This window comes from Ovis aries, chromosome 13 (genome assembly GCF_016772045.2).
Source record: "Ovis aries strain OAR_USU_Benz2616 breed Rambouillet chromosome 13, ARS-UI_Ramb_v3.0, whole genome shotgun sequence".
NCBI classification, from domain to species: domain Eukaryota; kingdom Metazoa; phylum Chordata; class Mammalia; order Artiodactyla; family Bovidae; genus Ovis; species Ovis aries.
The window spans coordinates 31,032,589-31,056,125 of record NC_056066.1 but is presented as its reverse complement, the minus strand read 5'-3'; the positions used below and the strand labels follow the sequence as shown (position 1 = coordinate 31,056,125).

General features: G+C 40.7%; 1 protein-coding gene across 1 annotated transcript in view; it reads left to right on the top strand.

Annotated features, from left to right (window-relative positions):
• Positions 1-1,152: 1,152 nt before the first annotated feature.
• Positions 1,153-23,537, top strand: part of TRDMT1 (tRNA aspartic acid methyltransferase 1) — a 99,165-nt gene continuing 76,780 nt past the window's right edge. The window contains exon 1 of the mRNA XM_042230590.2: positions 1,153-1,235. The gene's annotated coding sequence lies outside the window, so the exon portion shown is untranslated. The remainder of the gene's footprint in view (positions 1,236-23,537) is intronic.

Below are 23,537 nucleotides of genomic sequence, written 5' to 3'. Positions count from 1 at the left end.
GACCGGACCCCGCGCGGGGCGCAGTTTTTATAACCGCGTTAGGTAAGAGGGTTCCCTCCCACTGCCATCCCGGCGACGGAGTGCGCCAGCCAATGGGGAAGGCTGGGCGGGGGGTTGGGGCGGGGGCGCCCCGGAGCCGTCCTCCTCCCCCATCTTCCCCAACGGGGACTGAGCACAGCCCCGTTACTTCTTAGCTGGGCTGGGACTTTCAGGGGCTTTCCTGATGGTGGCCCGAGCTCTGCTCACCTCTGGGTGCTGATAAAGGAGGGGTCGCGCAGTGGTGCAGGGGGAACCCGCCAGGACTGGACCAGAGGGGTCCCGGGCTCCGCGCCAAAGAGCTGTAGGAGGAGGCGCGCGGGTGGGAGGGGCGCGCCGCAGCTGGGTTGCGCTTTACTGGGAGAGAGAGGATGCGGAGCCCCGCGGGCCAAGAAGCAGGAGGAGGGGGAGTGCAGGATCCCGCAGAACTGGAGGCGTGGAGAAAGAAACAAAGAGGGCCTGAGATTAGAGCGCGAGGTGGGGGCGCGCACAGCTCTGGACGCAGGGCTTGGGCCCCGCGCAGGAGTGTGTGCACAGCCCGCTTCGAAAGAGGATCTGATGCGGACCCCGTCTCTCTTCGTCCTCTTGTCTTGGGAATTCCTGTTCAGGGACCTAACGGACTGGGTCCCCTTTGGACGGTGCGCGCTTCGAGGCGGCGGCCGAGGAAAGCCTGGGGGAGAAGGGTGGGGTCGCTGAGTCACTGGCACTGAGTCACTGCACCCGGCTGTCCCGCCGAAGGCTCCTAGCGGTACAGGGAAACCGTTAGACGAGATTGACTCCAGCCTCCCCGGGCCTGCGCGCACAGTTTGTCGAAGTTTAACACAACTTCGAGCTGGGCCTCAGCTTTCTCGTGGGCAGTTCGCCTGCGTGAAGACTAGCGCGCGCCTGAGTTCTTAAGAACCCGACAAAGCCAGATTTTGCTCCGATATGCAGGCTTCTCTGTAGTAAGAAACTTCTGCACACATTCTATAAGCGCCGAACGCGGGTCTGGGGCATCACAAATGCACTCCGGGGAGGTTCTTGCCAAGTTCCCCCTCACTCTTCTCCCTGGTCCCCTCTCGGCCTCCCCCTCCCCCCATAAAACCACACCCGACTTTTAACAGGATCTGGAAGTTTGGGGTGAAGGAGGAAGCTCTGCGTCCGCAGCTGCACAATCAAATTGATCTCTGGTTTTTCTGCTGTTGCGGAAGTCATTCAAGGTATAAACCTGCGCTAATTATAAGAATGAATTAGGTGATACTTTAAATGTTTAATTTGGTGAATGAAAGGCAGTTAGTTGATTAAATGATTAGTTAGAAAGGCAGCTAGTTAGCCTCAGATGATAGAATGTTTGCAGGGACTGATGCATTCTGCAGGATTCTGGTGTCTTGTCGGGGAAAAGTCACTGGTCCGTTGGTCGATTTTCCAGAATTCCTGCAGTTGGACTTAAAGTGAGAGAAACAAAATTGAATACGGGGCAAAATGTTTTAGTGTAGGGTGCCAAGGGAGTGTTCAGACTCTTAACACCAAAACCTTTTTAGATAAATCCCTCAACTAGGTTTTTGTTGTAATGTTAGTAACAGGAAGAACAGAATGGTTACCCCCAAAGAGAGACAAAGAAAATCCAAAACAGTCTTTTAGTGATACCTACAGCAATTTAAAATTCAGAGGTTTTTTGTTTGTTTATATTTACAAGACTGAAGGAGTATTGAAAGGATTAACCCCCAAACCACTGTTAAAATAAAAGCCTCTTGATTCTGTAGTGAATGGAGAGGGGGGTAGGATAGGAAGAGGTAAATCCTTTTCTCTGATTTTTGTTTGTTTTGAAAGGGGAGTACTGAAGGTTACCTGGCATTTAAGAAAAATAGTTTAGAACCAAATGAAGGGTTTATTTCTGTAGAAGCCTCTTTTAGGCAATATTTTGTTTACCACATTTCAGTTCTGGCAAATGGAGCCAACAAGCTTGAGCAGCAGCTCCCCTGTTGAGGACATCCTTAACTCTCTCCTTCTCTGGAAGGCTGCGGGTCCCTCTTGAGCATTCCTGGGGCATGGCGCTCTGGCAGACCCACTCAGGCAGACCCGCTCAGGCTCCGTGTTACCCTCTTGCTCTCTGAGAGCCCTTTATTCAAGCCACTGCTCAACAAATGTCACCATTGTGAGTTTGCACGGAACCTTAGGATGAGAAAAAAGCCATCTCCCTCTGGGGGAAGGGAGGGTGAATCTTACTCCCACCTAAAATGCTGATCCCAGGGCAATGCGCTGGTGCTGTCAGAGGACGCTTGCTGTCTGACTCACTATGGAAAATGAGGGCAAGGCCCTGGTGCGGTGTGGCAGGGTGCCCTGTTGGTGACCACAGCAAATTCCTCAGGCCTATGGTGGCTTCCTCTGGGGTGGCCGCTGGCCCTCCTCATCATCTCAGGGGCATCCCTTCTCCTTTCTAACCTGTTCCATATCTGTATTCTCAGGATTGTGATATGTTCACTTGCTGTCTTGAGTAAACTGGGTGACTTAAGCAACAAACATTTATTGCTTCCGGCTCTGGAAGCAGAAAGTCCAAGATCAAGGTGCCAGCCAATTTAGTGTGTGATGAGAGTCTGCTTGCTGGTTTGCGGATGACCTTCTTGTTTTGCCCTCCCTTGGCAGAAAGAGTGCAGGTTGTGGTCTCTTTCTTTCTTATAAAGGACACTAATCCCACCTTAGGGGCCCCACCCTTGTGACCTCATCTAAACCTAATTACCTTCCTAAGGCCCCACCTCCAAATATCCACACACTGGAGATTAGGACTACAATATATAAATTGTAGGAGCCACAAACACTCAATTCATAGTACTTGCCATACAGCACGTGTACACACACACACACACGCAGATACAGGATCCAATATGTCCTTCTCATTAGAAATTGCCATAGCTTGGGGTAGATTGTAGAGTGTAGAAAAGTGAAGGTTACTGAAACACTTCTACTCAATTTATACAGAATGCATGAGACTTTGGAAAAATTTTATTTCATTCTGAGATAAATTATATACCACCCAGGATAGTGCCTCAACCAAGGGAGGATGGTCATCCATGAAAGGGATCTATCTTTCTGAACTAATATCCTTGAACATGGTAACTCATCCTGCTCTATCTGCACCCCTGTTTTCTTAGCACCTTTTGGAAGTAAACAGTGCACAGACATCACTTTCTCTGTTTTCATATTTATTTTTTGATTGCTATGAAAATCTATCTCCAGAGTATTTTTGAATGCTGGACTCTGAAGCATCTTCAAACACTGCGTGCTGCAAGTTGTCTATAAATAAGGACACAGTGGACCAATTTGTATGCCAGGCATAAACATGACCAAATCTAAAGTACTCAACAGTGATTTTGGAATTTGCAAGCTGTGGTGATGTCAGTTGAATTGGGCAATTTGAACTGACAGACCAGCCAGCCATGTGGAGAGGAGCTTAGTGGCCTGTGGAGGCTTTAGGAGAGCTGGGTGGCAGGAGGTCGTGCCAAGAGACCAGCTTCTAGCTGGATCACCTGGACAGAATGTCAGCAATGAGAAGGTGTCTAATGTGACAGGATGAAAACCATGGCAAAATCTAGAGTGTGTGGTATTAAAGATAATAATAATACTCAGTAATGTTAGTGCTGTAGTTTTTGTGTCTGTGGGATGACAGGAAACTTGAATTCGTTTAATTTAACTGAATGCTCTTCTAGCATACTGCAGGATATAGTAGATGGTCCATTTTAAAGACTAGGCAACTAAAAAGCAAGCCAAGAATCTGCCCATGGTGATATAACTAGCAGTGGAGGCAGGAAAGGGGCACGCATTTTCTTTTAATTTTTATTGAAGTATAGTCACTTTAAGTGTTGTGATAGTTTCCCAGCAAAGTGAATCAGCAGTTGTTGTTCAGTCACTAAGTTGTGTCCGAATCTTTGCCACCCCATAGACTGTAGCACAGCCAGGCTCCTCTGTCCTCCATTATCTCCTGGAGTTTACTCAAATTCAAGTCCATTGAGTCAGTGATGCTATCTAACCATCTCATGCTCTGGCGACCCCTTCTCCTTTTGCCTCCAATCTCTCTAAGCATCAGAGTCTTTTCCAATGAGTCAGCTCCTTGCATCAAGTGACCAAAGTACTAGAGCTTCACCTTCAGCAACAGTCCATCCAATGAATATTCAGTGCTGATTTCCTTTAGGATTGACTGATTTGATCTCCTTGCCTTACAAGGGACCTTCAAAAGTTTTCTCCAGCACCACACTTTTAAAGCATCAATTCTTTGGTGCTCAGGCTTCTTTATGGTCCAGCTCTCACATCTGTACATGACTACTGGAAAAACCGTAGCTTTGACCATATGACCTTTGTATCAACTATACATATACATATACCCCCTCTCTTTTGGAATTCCTTCCCATTTAGGTCGTCACCAAATACTGAGTAGAGTTCCTGTGCTATACAGTAGGTTCCCATTAGTTACCTGTTTTATGTATAGTGTTGATAGTATGTGTGTGTCATTCCCAATTACCCATTCTTCCCACCTTCTTTACCCCCTTGGTAGCCATACATTTGTTCTCTACATCTGTATATCTATTTCTGCTTTGTAAATAGGATCGCCTGTACCAGTTTTAGGGGGCAAGCATTTGAATTGAGCTCTTTCTGACTCCAAGTGCACTTTTCTCATTGGCTTGATGACATTTTGCTTGCTATTAACTAATTTAATTCATAAACATTATTTAGAGGCATACTGTGTTTCAGGAGCTGTAGGTATAGGATAACTACCAGGTTATGTTGTGAAGAGCAGCTTCCTAAAGGAATTTGACAGATCCTTAGAATATCATGTTTTACGTTATTCAAATGATGAAACAGTGGTTCATAATACATAAGAAGGGAGTTTGGTTTTCACTTGGCTCTAAATCTTTACTTCGAGAGTGAAATATTTTCACCTAGATTTCTTTCTGTCTCTTCAGAGACATCATTTTCAAATTTAGACTTAACTCATCTCACACTCTAAACCCCGTGAACCACTACAGCTTCCCCTTCGAACTTCTCTATTTAAGGCAACACAGCGAGCTAACAAGACTGGAAACTTTCATCCTCCTTCCCACTTCCTTACCCTTGGATGGCTCAGATCCCATGGGTGTCCTGTCCACTGCTTTCTGCACCCTCTCCTCTCTTTCGTCGCTGTGACTCATGTCCAAGCCATCCTATATCTCATCCCTGCAATACAGCAATTGGCTTCCCTTCTTCCAGGCTCTGCTTAATCACACCAACATGTCTGACTTTGAACCAAAACCTCTTTTTCTTAATAACTGCATGCTTAAGACTCCCTAAAGCTGCAAAGTGAATGATTCATTCCCTTGTTAGGAGGTAAAGTCCGTGACAGTAGAGACTTTTCTCTCTTTTGTTCACTATCTTATCTCCAGTGCCTACAGAGAAGCCTGGCACATTTATTGAATGTATGAATTAATGCACGAATAGTTCCTAGAGGAAAGGAGGAAGGGGGAGAAAAGAAGAAGGAGGGAAGGGTGGGAAGGAGGGAGAAAGAAAAGAGAGAAACAGAAGGCTAATACTAGTGCTAGTCATTTTCCACAGGACCTCCTCTCATCTTTACAGGGTATTATGATCCACAGCTTTCATTAACACTCAGAACACATGTATTGAATGTTTGCCATGTTCCAGGCATCCTACTAGACGGTGGAGAATGTGAGCAAGGCAGGTACAGTCCACGTGCTCTTGGACGTAGAGCTGGATCCATGTGTGCACGTGTGTCAGACTGAGAGACAATTCTTAAGGAACAAATCAGTTACAGTTTGTAATAAACATAATGAAAGCAACTTTTTGTTCTTCAGAGGAGGTTGAGGCTCATCGTTTGACAGTGGCCTGTGAAAGCCAGGCTAAGTATGCCCATTCATCCTTACCTCCCACTGCTCCCCACCAGACAGTAATTTCAATGAGACCCTAAGCTCCTCTCAGTTCCATGAATACAGCTCATTTCCCCCTACCCTCACATCTTTCTTTATATTCCATTCATCAGACATAGGTACTTGTTTTTTGCACTGCCTGCAATGTTTCCTAGTGTATTCGGGTAAGTTAAGAAACTTTTCATGCCTCTGGGGAGCTCATAGCCTTGAGGAAAAGTCAGGAACCACATGAAAGAGCTCTATTATGAATACATAGCGGAATGTGGTCAGTGAGTGCTCTGATGGAGGTATGAATAAAATGCTGAAGGGTTTATATGGAGACAAGGTCACATCTATTTGGGTAAGATCAGAAAATGTATTCAGAAAAGGTGACGTTTGAGGAATGAGTGTGATTTCTACAGCTTATCACAGACAGAGGATGCTCAATGCTGATGAAAACTCATAAGCAAAAACTGTACAAGCGTCCAGGTTCTGGGGACATGTAGGTAGTAGAAAGAATCCCGCTGTGGCTGATTATGGAGCAGTTGTAGGGGAGAAAGGGAATGGAAAGCTTATATGGAACCATGCATTAGAGGACTAAATGCCAAGGAAAGGAGTTTGTAATTAATGTGGTGGGTAGTGGGACACTGCAACTTTTGACGAGGAGAAAGACATGCTTGTGGCTGTGTTTTAAAAGGATTGTTCTGGCATATTGTGGAAGATGAAATGGGAAGACCAGTCTGAAAGCTGTTTGCAGTAGATTGTGTGACTGGTAAAAGCCTGATCTTGGTGGGTACAGTCATGAAGAAGGAGGATGATTGTTAGACACTGAAGTTGGGAAGAGGGCAAGCAAGTCAAGGGCTCTGAGCTTTCTGGACTGATTAAAAGAATAGATGCTTTATAGATGGAAGGTATTTTAGGTGGAAAATTACTCTTAGATGAACAATAATTCACTCAGATCCATTTACCTGGAAGTACTTCCTTTCTGTAGTCTACATAGAGCAAAACCTTATGAAAAAGGTAGGGTATAGGGACTTCCCTGGTGGCCCAGTGATTAAGACTCCACCTCCTAATGTAGTGGGTGTGGATTCAATCCCTGGTTGGGGAAACTGAGATCCCATGTGCTGCAGGATGTGGCCAAAATTTTTTTTTAAGTTCAAAAAAAAAAAAAAAAAAAGAAGATGGGGTATGAATTGGGTCATGCAGTTTTACTCCTTACAATATTTCTAGTCTGTTCACATAAATCAGTACTGATTCCCTTAGATTGTTCCTTATATAAGTTGAGTGTGTTGGCCTGCTTTCCACCCGTTGGTACAAAATTGTGAACTTCTTCAGTTTCCTCTAACATAGTTTTTAAAAGTTCAAAGACTTGGAATGCCTTCCATCACTTTTATGCCTCCAAAAAAGTTCCACAGAAAAAGAAGCTTGAAGACGAACTTCTAGAATTTTCTTTGAAACTTTTCCTTGGGGGAGGCAGATGATCATTTCCCTTAAAACTATATAACTACACAAATATTATGGAATTTGAGCTTCCTACAGATTAAACATGCTTTTCTCATATCACAAATTATGAAAAATTGTTCTGAAACAGTACTGTAATGTATTCATCTGTTATCTCTAGACCTTTAAGAGATTATACATATTATGTTTACATATATTTTATACATGTATATGTAATTTTGATTTCCTCAAAGTCTAGGGCACCATCTCTAACTAAAGAAAGAGAAGGTGATGAGGATGTAGGAGGGACAGGGGATGTTAACTGCCACACAGAGGAAAACACGTGCAGAAAAATAATTCAGATTGATGTTGGACAAAGACATGAACCTAGGTTGTCAGTATTGGTTCACGTGGTCCAAAAAGCAAGACAAAAGCAGCCCAGATATAAAAACCCAGACCTTATTGGAAAGAAAGCTAAATGATAGCATCAGAGTTTAGTTATGGGCTGAGTGAGACCTTAAGCGAGCAAGCAGGTTTTGCCCTGTGTCCTATGATGTTGCTCATTTTCATCAGAGAGAAGGAAGCCCTGCCAGTGTTAGAAAATCTGCCAACTTGCTTTGGCATCATGGGAGTTTACTCAGCTTATTTGGAGGAGGTCATCAAGTTCCCAGGGATAGACTTTTTTCAGAAGATATTTTGGTAATGGGTCTAATTATAGTAACTTTGTTTAATAGCATACTTTTCTTTGAAAGAATTGAAGAGTAAAAATAATTTTGAGTTCACCTTTATGATAACCTATGAAGTTGGGAAAGAGATCCTGACTATCTTATAGCCATAGTCTGTTTGTGTATTTGGGAAGGATTAAAGAACCCCTTCCCTCCTATCTCAAAACTGACTAATGAATTGACCAATCTTTCCAAAAATCTGGAGAAGCTTTAGCACTGCCTTGTCACATTCATTTAGCCAGCAAAGTGATTTTTTTCAGAATCTTGATTATTTAACTTTGACTATGTTTGATAAACTCAGAGTTTAAAATATACCCCATCAAACTTTGGTCTCTGTGTGTGTTGAAAAAGATCAGTATGACTTGTCAGAGTTAGAAATGAAAATCAGGGGGCTTCCCTGGTGGCTCAGTAGTAAAGAACCTGCTTTCCAATGCAGGAGACTCAGGTTTGATCCCTGGTCTGGGAGGATCTCATATGCCATGGAGCAGCTGAACCTGTCTGTGTACTGCAACTACTGAGCCTGTGCTCTAGAGCCTGGTTCCCTAACTACTGAGCCCACATGCCTCAACTACTGAAGCCCACTCATCCTAGAGTCCATGCTCCAAAACAAGAGAAGCCACTGCAACGAGAAGCTCATGCACCTTGACAAAGAGTAGCCCCTGCTCATCGTAGCTGGAGAAAGCCCGCCACAGCAACAAAGACCCAGCATAGCCAAAAATAAATGAATAAATAAATATTAAAAATTTGCTGCATGTCTCAGGAAACTCAAACAGGGACTCTGTATCACCCTAGAGGGGTGGGATGGGGAGGGAGATGGGAGGGAGGTTCAAAAGGGAGGGGTTATATGTATACCTGTGGCTGATTCACGTTGAGGTTTGACAGAAAACAAAATTCTGTAAAGCAATTATCCTTCAGTTAAAAAATAAATGAAAATCAAAAACATGATTCTGAGGAGGAAAAAACCCCAATGCAAAAGAATCAAACTTATATTCTCCTAATTACAAAAAAAGACAAAATATTAGAAAAAATAAACAAATCAGAGTAACCCTAAATGAAGCCATGTGACAAATGAAAGGACATCTAAGAGGGCATAATGATAAAACTAAGCAGGGCAAAAGGATTAAGAAAATTCATTAGAATGATACAAAATAAGTAAAGAAAGAACATTCTGAGTTAACTGTAGCAGAATAAAGGGATTGGCAGCCCTCTCTGTAATTCTGCTGCAACGGTTTCCAAAAGATTAAGTAAGACTTTGTATTTCTAATTAGCCAAGTACTAGAAATATACTCTCTAATGGGACTCATATGGCTGTGTGGAGTAACTGCAAAAATATGATGAGATTTGAGCTTAATACAGATTAAATATACTTTTTGTATCATAAATCATGAAAAATTTCTGGAACAATACTTATTTATTCATCTGTCATCTCTAGAACTTTAGGGGGTTAAACACATGTGCACAGAATACAATGCAGTCATATTTGCATGTCTAATCAGGGCTTTTCTTTTGCTGACTTTGGGTGGGTTTTCACAATCCTTGATTAGTGAACTCTAAACAATGTTAATGATAACCAGGCATGATTTTGCTGTTGTTCCTAGAATCAGAGTGTGGCCCAGATGGGAAGGCTAGTGGTAATCATAATGATAGCCTACGTATATGAGTGCTTACTGTTTGCCATGTGTTAACTTATTTAATCCTCACAACAACCCTGTTAAATGTATGAAGAAACTGAGGCACAGAACAACTTGAGTAACTTGCTCAAGCTCACACAGCCAGGAAGTGGCAGGCTTGGGATTTGAACTTAGGACTTCTGGCTACAGCTCCCCTTCCGACCTTCACTGCATTGCAGTACTTTACATGCCGTGGTGCTTTTTGTGCTGGTGACATCCCCACGTCTCTGGAATTCTTGTCATGGTGTCTCATCTATCTCTATGGATTTCCCCTCGCCCCCTTCCCATGCAGCCGCAAGACCCCTTCTGATTCAGAGAATAGAGTGCCCTTAATGAATCATCAGGACATCGATGGGCATTTTCAGGGTTTTCTGTGGAGATCTCATTTTTTAATTCTGATTCAGTTCACCAGAATGAAGCGATGACTATGACATATCATCCCTGCATGCAATGAGATGAATGAAAATCTTTTGTGGAAAAGAGAGATGCTGACCACATTTTTGGAACACATCACCTCTATAAGTAAAAACAGCTTTTCCCCATACTTACTCTATTAGTTTACATTTTAGGGAGATTTATTAATGTTTGGAGTATTGTGTAGTCCAAGAGTAATGAGAGACATGTATGAAATGAGCGATTTAGTGAACTACCCAATGACCGAAATTCTTTTTTTTTTTTTTAACATTTTTATTGGAATATAATTGTTTTACAACTTTGTGTAAAGTTTCTGCTATACAACAAAATGAATCAGCTATATGTATATGGAGAAGGCAATGGCACCCCGCTCCAGTATTCTTGCCTGGAAAATCCCATGGATGGAGGAGTCTTGTGGGCTGCAGTCCATGGGGTCGCTAGGAGTCAGACATGACTGAGCAACTTCACTTTGACTTTTCACTTTCGTGCATTGGAGAAGGAAATGGCAACCCACTCCAGTGTTCTTGCCTGGAGAATCCCAGGGACGGGGGAGCCTGGTGGGCTGCTGTCTGTGGGGTCACACAGAGTCGGACACGACTGAAGCAACTTAGCATACATATATCCCCTCCCTCTTGAGCCTCCTCGCACCCCCTCCACCCCCTCTGTCCCCTCCAGGTCGTCACAGAGCGCTGAACCGAGCCCCTTGTCTTATGCCGCAGCTCCCCACTAGTGCATATATGTCAGTGGCACTTTCTCCATTTATCCCACCGTCTCCTTCCCCGTTATGTCCACAAGCCCATTCTCTGTGTCTGCCTGTGACCAAGATTCTTAAGGCCAAATTCAGGCTATGTTACTGATAACACATAGGACCTTACCACCCAGTTTTAAACATTTCTTGCACAATACTAATCTCACTGCTGTTGCAGCTCAGATTTTTCCAAGAACTGCACACTTGCACCACTCTCTGTTAAAACAGCATGTTAAAGTGTTTCCTGTGGGAACAAGGGTAGGAGCAACAGACATCACAGCCCCATTGTAGATAGAAGGGGAAAAGGATGCATGAAAGCAAGAGCCTGATGAAATCTCAGCAGTGGCACCATTACCTAATAGATTGAAATATTCTGAAGAGAAGCAGTGACCCCATCCAGTCAGTATATTTAGGGTCCTCCTGGGGGCCAGGCTCTCTGCTGGGCTCTAAGGACCCAGAAATGAATAAAGCATCTTCCTTGTATTCAGAGGGCATCTAATTCCCTCTTCTATTCTCTCTTAAATCCTTCTGTCTGAGTCTTGAATAATCGTTCTGTCACTTTGAGGTCTAGTTCAGTAGTTTCAGTAGTTCAGTTGATGTCCCCCTCAAGTCAGAAGGAAATAACAACCACTTTTTCTGTGAAATCCATGGAAATGTCGAGTTTGCTGTTTTGTTCTCCTTGACAAAATAGAGCATAATGACTAGTTGCTGGGTTGCTACAGAAAACACAGGCCCCAAACGGCAACCAGGAAGAAAGAGTACTTAGCAATTAAGTAAAGGAAATGACTAGTGGGTTCCAAACCCAACCCACTGCCCATGTATTTCTTAGCAGAGTCAGGCAGCTGAGTTACTTAGGCAACTGTTATCACTAAGGAAGTAGTTTTGGTGACTCATGCTCATACAGAATAACTTCTTTGCAAGTCTGTGTATTCAATGACCTTACCATTATCCTCATGTTTTCTCTTCTCTTAGCACTGGGACATAAAAACCACATTTGGATGACTTTGGTTTATCACTTAGAAGTGTTATCCTTCATTGGCTGGCTCATATTTTGAAATGTGATGGACACGAGGTGATATTGCAGGCAATAGTTCCTGCAGTATGTTCCTATATTAAAAGTAGAACTGACAGCTTTTCTAAGCAGAAATATTATGTCTTGTTTTTTATTGAAGTATAGTTGATTTACAGTGTTGTGCCAGTCTCTGCTGTATAGCAAAGTGACTCTGTTATACACATATATACATTTCTTATACTCTTTTCTATTATGGTTTATGACAGAATATTGAAAATACTCCCTGTGCTATACAGTGGGACCTTGTTGTTTATACTAGTATATACAAACTTGTATATACTAGTTTGCATTTACTAATTCCAAACTCCCTCTCCATCCCCTTCCTTCTTCTCTCCCCCTTGGCAACCCTAAGTCTGTTCTCTATGTCGTGAGTCTGTTTCTGTTTTGTAGACAGGTTCACTTGTGCCGTATTTTAGATCCCATATGTAAAGTGACATCACGTGGTATTTGTCTTTCTCTTCCTGACTGCCTCACTTAGCGTGAGAATCTCTAGTTGGGTCCATGTTGCTGCAGATGACCTTATTTCATTCTTCTTATGACCGAGTAGTATTTCATTGCTAATAAGTACCACAGCTTTATCCCTTCATCTGTCAGTGGATGTATAGATTATTTCCGTGTCTTGGTTATTGTGAATAATGCTGCTCTGAACATAGGGGTGCATGTATCTTTTTGAATTATAGTTTTGTCTGGGTATATGCCCAGAAGTGGGATTGCTGGATGATATGGTAACTGGTTTTCTAAGGACTCTCCATACTGTTTTCCACAGTGGCTGCACCAAGTTACATTCTCACCAACAGTGTAGGAGGGTTCCCTTTTCTCCACACCTTCTCCAGCATTTGTTATTTGTAGATTTATACCTGGTAATAATAACATAATAATAACATTTCTTGTCAGTTATTTTTTATTTATAAAAAGGTACTATTTAAAATACTAGTCACACTTGTACCCACAATACCAAAGTATTTTATACCATAACACAAAACGCCTTTGTCTTTCCCTAGAGAGATACAAAATGGAATTCAGGTTTCCACTGAAAGCTTTCTAGGGATGATCATCACAAAAATAAAGGACCCTAAGAAAACTCCTTTTGCCAGCTTCTCTCTTCAGATTTTTGATCTACCTGTTTGATGTTCCAACCATATTTGTTTATGGAAAATTGATATTTTTTTTCTGTTAAAAATAGTAGAGATGGTGTAGGGAAAAAATGAGTTAATGAAAAGAGTTATAGGTTGATGTGTTTGGAGAATTGTTTGGAAGAACTTACATTGACAGAGAAAAACAAAACAAAACTGGGAGCCAGGTGTCTGCGGTGATTTTGGGTTAGGGCATAACAGCCTGGCCTGGCCTCCAGGTTTTTCTGGTAGCCTCAGTAGTGCCAGCTTTCAATGTGGTCAGCCTCGGGCTCACCTGAGCTGTTATTATGTCTTTCTTCCTAACTCCAGAAACCCTGCCATAAGTTCAGATTTAGACAGTATAACATTAGCTGTTTTCATTTTGCTTTCAATCTAGTCGTTTTCTGTTTTTAATTTTGTGGCTGGAAAAGCTTGAAAAATGCTATGAGTCATGACAAGTGTTTCTTCATCCTCCAGATAGAAGCCTTAGCAGCTGAGTGCTTTTCTGTGGGAACCCTTTCAGGGACTATTTGGGAGAAATACTTGTCCGGTGGTTCTCTTAAAGTGTGGTACCCAGGCCAGCAGCAGCCCCTGGAAATCTGTTAGAAATGCCACCTGTCAGTCTGTACTCCAGATCTGACAAAATCAGAAACTGCGTGGGGTTTGCCCAGCAATCTTTGTTTTACCAGGACTTCTAGATGTTTCTGAGGAAATGCTAAAGCCCGAGAAGCTCTGTGCTAGTGAATTGTTAGTATTTGGGGCCATAGAGTGAAAAATATAGTGGTTGGAAGATGGGAATATTTATGAGTCTTTGCTTATGAGGAGACGAAGAATAGATAGGAAAGAATGCTTTAACTTTTGGAGTTAAAATAAAGAGGGCTGGAACTTAATTCGCTGGATTAATTGCTTGCATGGACCTCTGCCTTCTCAGAGAACAGAGATCCTGATGACTTGGTTACTGGGAAATATATTGGCATGGTTCTAAAGTTCTAGAATAATCTCTCTAGTGAGAAAAGGCATGCCTTCCCATTTTAGGACAGAAATTCAACTCAGTTCTGTAAAACCCTATAAGATTCTTGTATTCCATTGACTTGGCCAGCTCAGTTACTTCTTGAGGCCCTAGTTTCTACATCTGAAAACCATATGCATTGTTACTTGCCTTGAATTGTCTCATTGAAATGAAGTGAGGGATTCAGTATCTGAAAGAGGATTTTGTAAGGCATTTTGGTGACTGAAAAATGCAAAGATTAAGAGTGATTAATATGGATATTGATGCAGATATGGATTAATATATCAACTACCCTTTGATATGTGCTCCCTTTAGTCTTGACTCTCATATATTCATTTTTGGTGTTAAATAAATCACAGTTTTTGTTTTTATTTTTAAAATTTATTTATTTGTATTTATTTATGTGGCTGCACCTGGTCTTAGTTGTGACATGTGGGAGTCTTTGATCGTCATTGCAACATGTGAAATCTTTTTAGTTACTTCATGCAGGGTCTTAGTTCCCTGACCTGGGATCAAACCTGGGCCCCCTGCATTGGAAATGTTGAGTCTTAGCCACTGCGCCACTAGAGCGGTCCCTAAATCATAGTTTTTAAAAGCTTTAATCTTCATTTCCTCATCAAAAACATCGTATTCATGATACCTACTCATAGGATTGTAGTGAGAAGAAAATCAGATGAAAATATGAAAAGGCAGCTTTTAAAGCTCAAACATTACAAATTTTCTATGTTATTGTTTTCACTGTTATTTCATGTCCGGATTGAGAAAGCTTTGTGACTGTTGACAGAATGATATCATCCAGGAGTTTGCAGTGAGTATGTACATCAGCGGATTTTTGTTACAAACAATAGCTATGTTTACTTTTCTACCCATTCTCCTTCAGTGGAATGTTTCCATTTTCTCATGCTGTGGGGGAGATCCACATATGTTTTATTAAAGAAAGCAAGCCTGGTGTGTTTTATCCTTTGAACTGAGAGTCCACATATCATTCATTCTTTTCAGGTCAAGCCATCTGGATGAACTGCCAGTCCTTTCCTCACTCGCAACAATGGATAAACCTCAGTTTCCTCATACGTAAAATGGGATGTCAATAGTAGAGATTTGTGTGACACTGAAATGAGCAATGTATCTATAGAGCACACCGCAGAGTGCTTGGCACAGAGTAAGCACTCAATAATGTGAGCTGTTGTTATGACTGTCATGATTAAACAGTAACATGAAGAAGAGGAAAAAAGGTCGTGTCTGAAAGTCAAGGGCAGGAGAGGATAAAAAGACAAGGGAGGCAGCTTCAAAAATGGTCTGATCGTTTTGCAAATGACAAGTCAAGCAATTGCCATGATTTTTCTGGTCACTTTGATGAAAATCAAACACTTCCTTGGTTGTTTCAAATGAGAAGATTAACCATAGTTGTTTATAATGTCCATGTTCATGTAACAATCAAAATCACAGCCTTACTTGAAAGTTACCTGTCTTTCCCGCAAGGAGCTGTAGGAAGTGGGAGTCCTGGTTTTTCTCTCTGTGTGTGAAGTGCTATCACTCTTTCCTCATCTTGGTAAATAGAGAAGTAAATTTTGGGGGAGATAAGAAAGTTCTTACTTGACAAGGACTGTTGATGAGCCAGTGCTCACACCTCTCCATTTGGCATGTGTTTATTTTTTTAATTATTACTATTTTTTGATATGGACCATTTTTAAGGTTTTTATGAATTTGTTGCAGTATTGCTTATGTTTTGGGGTTTTTTGGCCTTGAGGCATGTAGTATCTTGGCTCCCTGACCAGGGATTGAAACTGCACCGCTGCATTGGAAGGCGAAATTGTAACCACTGAAGTAGTTGGCGTGTGTTTAAAAGTCCCTGGCATGTGCTTAAAACTGGCCTTTTTTCTATTGGGTGCCTCTTTGTCTTTCAAAGCACAGTTCACCTGAAGAAGTGAATTTGTATTTGGTCATCTGCAGCCTCTAGGAGTCGGTTTTTGTTTTTTAAACTTTTTATTTTGTATTGGGAGTATAGCAGATTAACAGTGTCGCAATAGTTTCAGGTGGACAGCAAAGGGACTCAGCTGTACTTACACATGTATCCATTTTCTCCCAAACTCCCCTCCCATCCAGGCTGCCACATAATACTGAGCAGAGTTCCTTGACCTATACGGTAGATCCTTGTTGGTTACCCATTTTTAAATACAGCAGTGTGTACACACTGATCCCATACTCCCTACCTATCCCTTCCCTCTTCCTTCCCCCGCTGACAACCACAAGTTCTTTCTCTAAAGTCTGTGAGTCTGCTTCCACTAGGAAGTGGACCCCTTGCTGCTCTTTGCTTTGGTACCTTCTTTCCAGCGGGTGGTCCTTGAACAGGATCTAAGACAGCTAGCTCTATGCTGCATCAGATCTAGTCCAAGGGAAATACTTTACCTTCAAAAACTCAGACGGTAATGAGGATACAATTTGCAATCCCTGGGTGGCCTTTTGAAGCTCTTTGCCTTACACTTGCAAGTAAGCAAACAGCCTTGGGGCCCTTCTGGTCAGATCCATGCAGCATGCTGGCAACTTTCTCCAAAAACCTTCATCTTCAAAAATCTGCTTGTACACTTCCATGTGTAAAATTGATAGCCAATGGAAGTTTGCTGTTTGACTCAGGGAAATCAACCTCCGGCTCTGTAACAACTCAGAGGAGTGGGAAAGAGTGGGAGGTGGGAGGAAGGTGCAAGAGGGAGGGGACATATGTACATCTATGGCTAATTCATGTTTGTGTATGGCAGAAATGAAACCAAATTATAAAGCAATTACCCTTCAGTTAAAAAAAAGTAACTTGAACTCTGCCTTTGACATGGCTACATGGTTTTAAGAGATACATAACCTTCCTGGCATGCTTCCTTTGATAATGTTGCTTTGTATCGTATTTCACGTTGGAATGTGGTGTCTAGTTTTTGGTATTTTAGTCAAAACTTGCCCCTTTAACTCCTGTTCGAGGTAAAAGGGAACAGGATTGCTTAGGGAATGCTTTGACATTACAGATCGTCACCCCCAAGTTGCTGGGCCTGCAGAGGAGAAGGTGGCTGATAGATGTGAGTGTTGTACTTGGGAGCTTCATGAGTACCCACCCTAGTCACAAAATAAAGCTGTAAATGTGCCTCAGTGGTTTTTCCTCATACAGTTGTTTGTTTTTTTTTTTTCTTTTCTTTAAGTAGCTGGCATGTCACTCAGAACTGATATATGTTATTGCTTTGGAAGATAAACATTTATCTAAAATGTGTTTAAAAAAAAATAGTGTTTCCAACGAATTCCCTGGTGGCACAATGGATGAGAATCTGCCTGCCAGTGCAGGGAACATGGGTTTAACCTCAGGTAGTCCAGAAAGATTCTACATGCTGCAGAGCAGGTAAGCCTATGCATTACAGCTACCAAGCCTGCACTCTAGAGCCCACGAGCTGGAACAGCTGAAGCCCCACAGCCAGAGCCTGTGCACTGCAACAGAGTAGCCCCCAGCTCGCCACGACTAGAGAAAGCCCTCACACAGCAACAGAGTCAGTGCAACCGAAAATAACTTAATTAAAAATATATCCCATGAAATTAAAAAATGATTAACTTTTATCAGTTGGAGGATGATCCTAGACTCCCATGTGTACTTAAACTTGTCTCAAAACACTGTTATTGTTGTTTAGTCGTTAAGTCATGTCTGACTCTTTGCTACCCCATGGGCTGCAGCATGCCAGGCCTCCCTGTCCTTCACCATCTACTGGAGCTTGCTCAAATTCAAGTCCTTGAGTTGGCGATGCCATCCAACCATCTCATCCTCTGTCACCTCCTTTTCTACCTTTCCTCAATCTTTCTCAGCATCAGGGTCTTTTCCAGTGAGTCAGTTCTTTGCATCAGCTGGCCAAAGTTTTGGAGTTTCTGCTTCAGCACCAGTCCTTCCAATGTATATTCAGGATTGATTTCCTTTAGGATTGATTGATTGGATCTCCTTGCAGTCCAGGGGACTCTAAAGAGTCTTCACCAACACCACAGTTCAAAAGCATCAATTCTTTGGCGCTCAGTGTTCTTTATGGTCCAACTCTCACATCCATACATGACTACTGGAAAAACCCTAGGTTTGGCTGTACAGACCTTTGTTTGCAAATTAAACAAAATACATTCTGTATGGTGTTTAAATTGTGTTTTTTTTTTCCTTAGCATTTCAGGCATAACTTTTTAAAATGTGAAAATGTACATAAACGTGTGTGTACAGGTATATGCAACTCTGAGATCATGCCACAAATATCCAGGACTGCCTTGTGATAGTTTTGGAGCTGGATAACTAAGCAGAATATGAATATGGACTTGTCATTGGAATGCCGTGGAAGCCTCCTGGGTTTGTTCGTATAGATCCTAGATAACTGTTGTGAAAGTTTTACAGTCCTATTAAGACTTGCTGAGAATATGAAAACTTGATATACTGGGTACATTTCTCTAATAATTCCTGATTCCAATTTGGTTATTTTTAAAAATATCCCTGATTGGCAGGACAGATTTAAGATAATCAAATCCTGAGATAATGAAATACCTATCTATGCATCCATCCATCCAAGGGAACTCCTGAAATACTAGAAATTAATACAAAGTTTCCCTTCATTAAAAGTAAATAACAACAGAAATAACATTGTGATAATTCAGTAAGAAATGCCTATGAACCCAGTAGAGAAAGGACAAATGTCACAAATCATTGACAAAAGAAAAAACTACAGATGACTAAGAAACATATAATTAATCCTAAACATATAAGAATTTAGGTTTTTGTGTTAATCACAAAAAAGGGAAATAAAAATGACATAGCCATTTTTGACGTATAAGAATGACAAAGGTTACAACTAGCGACACTTCATAGGATATAGCAGGGGACCATTCCAGCCACTGCTGATGGGAATTTGGGCTCTGTAGTCTTTCTGGAGATGACTTTTAATCAGCTGTCTCAAAGACTTTTATGACCCAGATAACCACGATGGTGTGATCACTGACCTGGAGCCAGACATCCTGGAATGTGAAGTCAAGTGGGCCTTAGGAAGGAAGCATCACTATGAACAAAGCTAGTGGAGGTGATGGAATTCCAGCTGAGCTATTTCAAATCCTAAAAGATGATGCTGTTAAAGTGTTGCACTCGATATGCCAGCAAATTTGGAAAACTCAGCAGTGGCCACAGGACTGGAAAAAGTCAGTTTTCATTCCAAATCCAAAGAAAGGCAATGCCAAAGAATGTTCAAATTACTGCACAATTGAACTCATCTCACATGCTAGCAAAGTAATGCTCAAAATTCTCCAAGCCAGGCTTCAACAGTAGGTGAACCAAGAACTTTCAGATGCTCAAGCTGGATTTAGAAAAGGCGGAGCAGCCAGAGATCAAATTGCCAACATCTGTTGAATTATCAAAAAAGCAAGAGAGTTCCAGAAAAACATCTATTTCTGCTTTTTTGACTATGCCAAAGCCTTTGACTGTGTGCATCACAACAGAATGTGGAAAATTCTTCAAGAGATGGGAATACCAGACCACCATAACTGCCTCGTTTGTATGCAGGTCAAGAAGCAACAGTTAAAATCAGACATGGAACAATGGACTGGTTCCAAATGCTTGTTTAGCTTTTATGCAGAGTACATCATGTGAAATGCCTGGCTGGATGAAGCACAAGCTGAAATCAAGATTGCTGGGAGAAATATCACTAACCTTAGGTATGCAGATGACACCACCCTTATGGAAGAAAGCGAAGAGGAACTAAAGAGCCTCTTGATGAAAGTGAAAGAAGAGAGTGAAAAAGTTGGCTTAAAACTCAGTATTCAGGAAACTAAGATCATGGTATCTGGTTCCATCACTTCATGGCAAATAGATGGGGAAACAATAGAAACAGTGACAAACTTTATTTTTTTGGACTCCAAAGTCACTGCAGATAGTGACTGCAGCCATGAAATTAAAAGACGCTTGCTCTTTGGAAGAAAGCTATGATCAACCTAGAAAGCATATTAAAAAGTGGAGACATAACTTTGCCAACAAAGGTCTGTCTAGTCAAAGTTATGGTTTTTCCAGTAGTTAGGTATGGGTGTGAGAACTGGAGCATAAAGAAGGCTGAGCGCTGAAAAATTGATGCTTTTGAACTGTAGTGTTGGTGAAGACTCTCGAGAGTCCCTTTGGACTGCAAGGAGATCAAACTAAAGGAAATCAATTTGAATATTCATTGGAAGGACTGATGCTAAAGCTGAAACTCCAATGCTTTGGCCACCTGATTCGAAGAACTGACTCACTGGAAAAGACCCTGATGCTGGGAAGGATTGAAGGCAGGAGGAGAAGGGGGCGACAGAAGATGAGATGGTTTGATGGCATCACCGACTCGATGGACATGAGTTTGAGCAAGCTCTTGGAGTTGGTGATGGACAGGGAAGCCTGGTGTCCATGGAGTTGCAAAGAGTCATACACAACTGAGTGACTGAACTGAACTGAACTGAACTGATCCCATTTTTGGATTTGATCTGGTAAACATATAAGAATGTGTGAATAGTAATATGTAAGAATTGGCATTTTAATATTCATATATTACACTCACTCTTGATGTAATAAACTAAAACCTCTTAAATGCTCAATACTGGAGAATAGAAAAAATGATTGTTTACGTACTACAGAAATAAGGCAGGAAAGATAAGAAATAAGGCACTAAAGTGTTAAAAGTGGTTGTGTTTTAGGTATAAGGATAGAATCAAGATTTTATAGAAGGGTGTGTCTTTTTCCTTTTTTTCCTTTTGTAGTTTGTTTTACTCCTCCAAATTAGCATGTATTATTTCTAAAATTCAGAAAAAATAAAGATCACACTTAAATATATATGCCTTTTTGATATATATATAATGAAGTACAGAACTGGTAATGGTAAAATGTTAGGTGAAAAAAATTAGGGTATAAAGTATGTATACAATGAGTTTATGATTTTATAAAATATAATTAGTACAAGGCTAGCAGAAGAAACATCAAAATATTAGCCATAGTTCTCATCTGTGGGTTTCAGATTTTCTTTTTTTATATATGCCCTGATTTTCCCAATTGTGGGTAATGGGTGTAAATATTTTATCCCTAGTGGAAAAGAAAAAGAATGATCAGAAGAGAGATTCTTATAGTTGGCTTGGGCTTTCCTTACCCTGGGTATTTTTAATATATGTTTACCAGGTCTCTCACTTTAAAAAAATATTTATTTGGCTCTGCCAAGTCTTAGTTGTGGCATGTGGGATCTTTATTTGCAGCATATGGGATCTAGTTCCCTGACCAGGGATCAAACCCAGGCCCCCTGCATTGGGAGAGCAGAATCAGCCACTGGACCACCAGGAAAGTCCCAAGTCTCTTTCACTTTTGGTGATAATCAAAAATTTGTTTTCCAAATAGTGATGTCTCATGCCTATAGGGAACAAGAAATTTGATGAAACTGCAATTTGAACCTTTTGGAATTTAAAACTATAAATTCTGTGAGGATATATATAGAGTGCTCTTTGTTGCATTCTTTTCCCATCCTGTGCTAGGATTTAGACCTAAAATGAAAGAAGTGAAAAAAGATATGACATGCAGATTCCAGACATTCCTTCCTAACCAGAAAGATTTTTAACTGCTTATGAGAATTTTTTCCTCAAATATGCCAAATCTTTTATTTCATGTATTATTTGATGCCTTCCAGATTTTTTGTTGTTGTTAAATGCTGATACAATCTTCTAATTACTCTTCCTTTAAAAATGTGCTTCTGTGATTTGCAAATAAATCTGCTAACTCGGAGAATATTAGTTTATGTGTCATTGAGCAAATCATGTGATGTTTTCTCTTTATTAATCTTTGTAATAAACCGGATTATTGAAAAGACAATCTGATAGGTCTAAAATAGATTAATAAGCATTTTAAACATTCATAAAGTTCTTTGAAACCTATAGGTCTATATTATCATATATAATTGATGTTATTCTATTATTAAAACTTACTTTCACCATTTACTGAAATATAGTCTATTTTAGTTATTCCTAGTCTCTGAGTGACTAAAGATAGAACAAATCCTTTTAGGACTTGTACTGTATTTTAACTTAGCAGTAATTACCTTAGATGGAAATGAAACACTAATAGTCTTGATCTGCAGGACTCAGTTCAAGTCTAGAATATAAAGGTTAATGGCCTCTGGTACATTCCAAGGGTGAACAGAAAGTTTGGAGGATAAGTTGGACTCGTATAATGTTTACAGTAGTGACTTGGAAAGCTTAGAAGGTCAATTTTAACAATTTTAAATAAATATGAAGTTATTTTTCTTATATAGTGAATAAATATAGTAAGCGCAGTCTCATGAGGCTGTTATATTTCATTTATTTTTATCAATATTGGATCATCTGAGAACTATTCTAAGTTTCTGCTGTGTATCTAAACCACTACCCAATTAACAAGGGTAAAATGAAAATCCTTGTGTATGATTTTTTCTCTGTCTTCAGTCCTAGTAACTAGCAATTTTTTAAAAAGACTATGAAAAAGAATAAAGGCTTATGTAATGTGTATTTGTGTGTGTGTGTTTTCCCTTTTCTTCTTCCTGATGCTTCTGGTTTGTGTAACTTGGTTACCTGAAATAGTCTGAGTATTTAGATACAGTACTAGAGAAGAGGAGTACAGTAATAACAGCTCTGAAAGGCATTACATTTGAAAGATACGTGTGTATGTATTTATTTATTTGCCTGAGCCAGATCTTATTTATAACACGAAGGATCTTCCATCTTCAGGATCTTTAGTTACAGCATCTGGGGTCTTTTTTTGTTTGTTTTCTTTTTCTTTAGTTGCATCATGTGGGATCTAGTTCCCTGACCAGGGATGGAATCTGGGCCCCCTGCACTGGGAGCACAGAGTCATAGAAACTGGACCACCAGGGAAGTCCATGAAGGCATTACAGTTTTGTTTTTTTTATTCCCAACATGAGTCTTATTTTCCCACCTGATAAGAATGCTATAATAGAAAACAGTAAAGAAAGACATCTTTTTAGATAATATGCAAATTAGTCTCCTGGTAATATATATTTAAAATATATATATATATAACTTTTTTGAAAACTAGGAAAATAATTATATGTAATTGTTAGAATTACATACAGTGGGTTATATCTTCCATTATGATATAATTTGTTATTCAGCTGTTAACAGATTTCAAACTGAACAAAGTGACAGGCAGATTCTTTATCCCTGAGCCACTTGGGAAGCCCTATGGTTTCTATGCTTCTCAGCAAAAAATCTATTATGAAATTTCCTCTTGATTCCAATTAAAACACATACACACTTGGTTTTTTCTTTTCTTTCTTCTCAGGTAAGTGTAAGACAGTATTCACAATCCAATGTCAGTTGGCTATTCTTCACAGCAGAAAATTACTGTTCCTTCCAGACACCAGGAAGTTCATATTTTTTCCATCTGTACTTTTTCTGTTAGAAATTTAT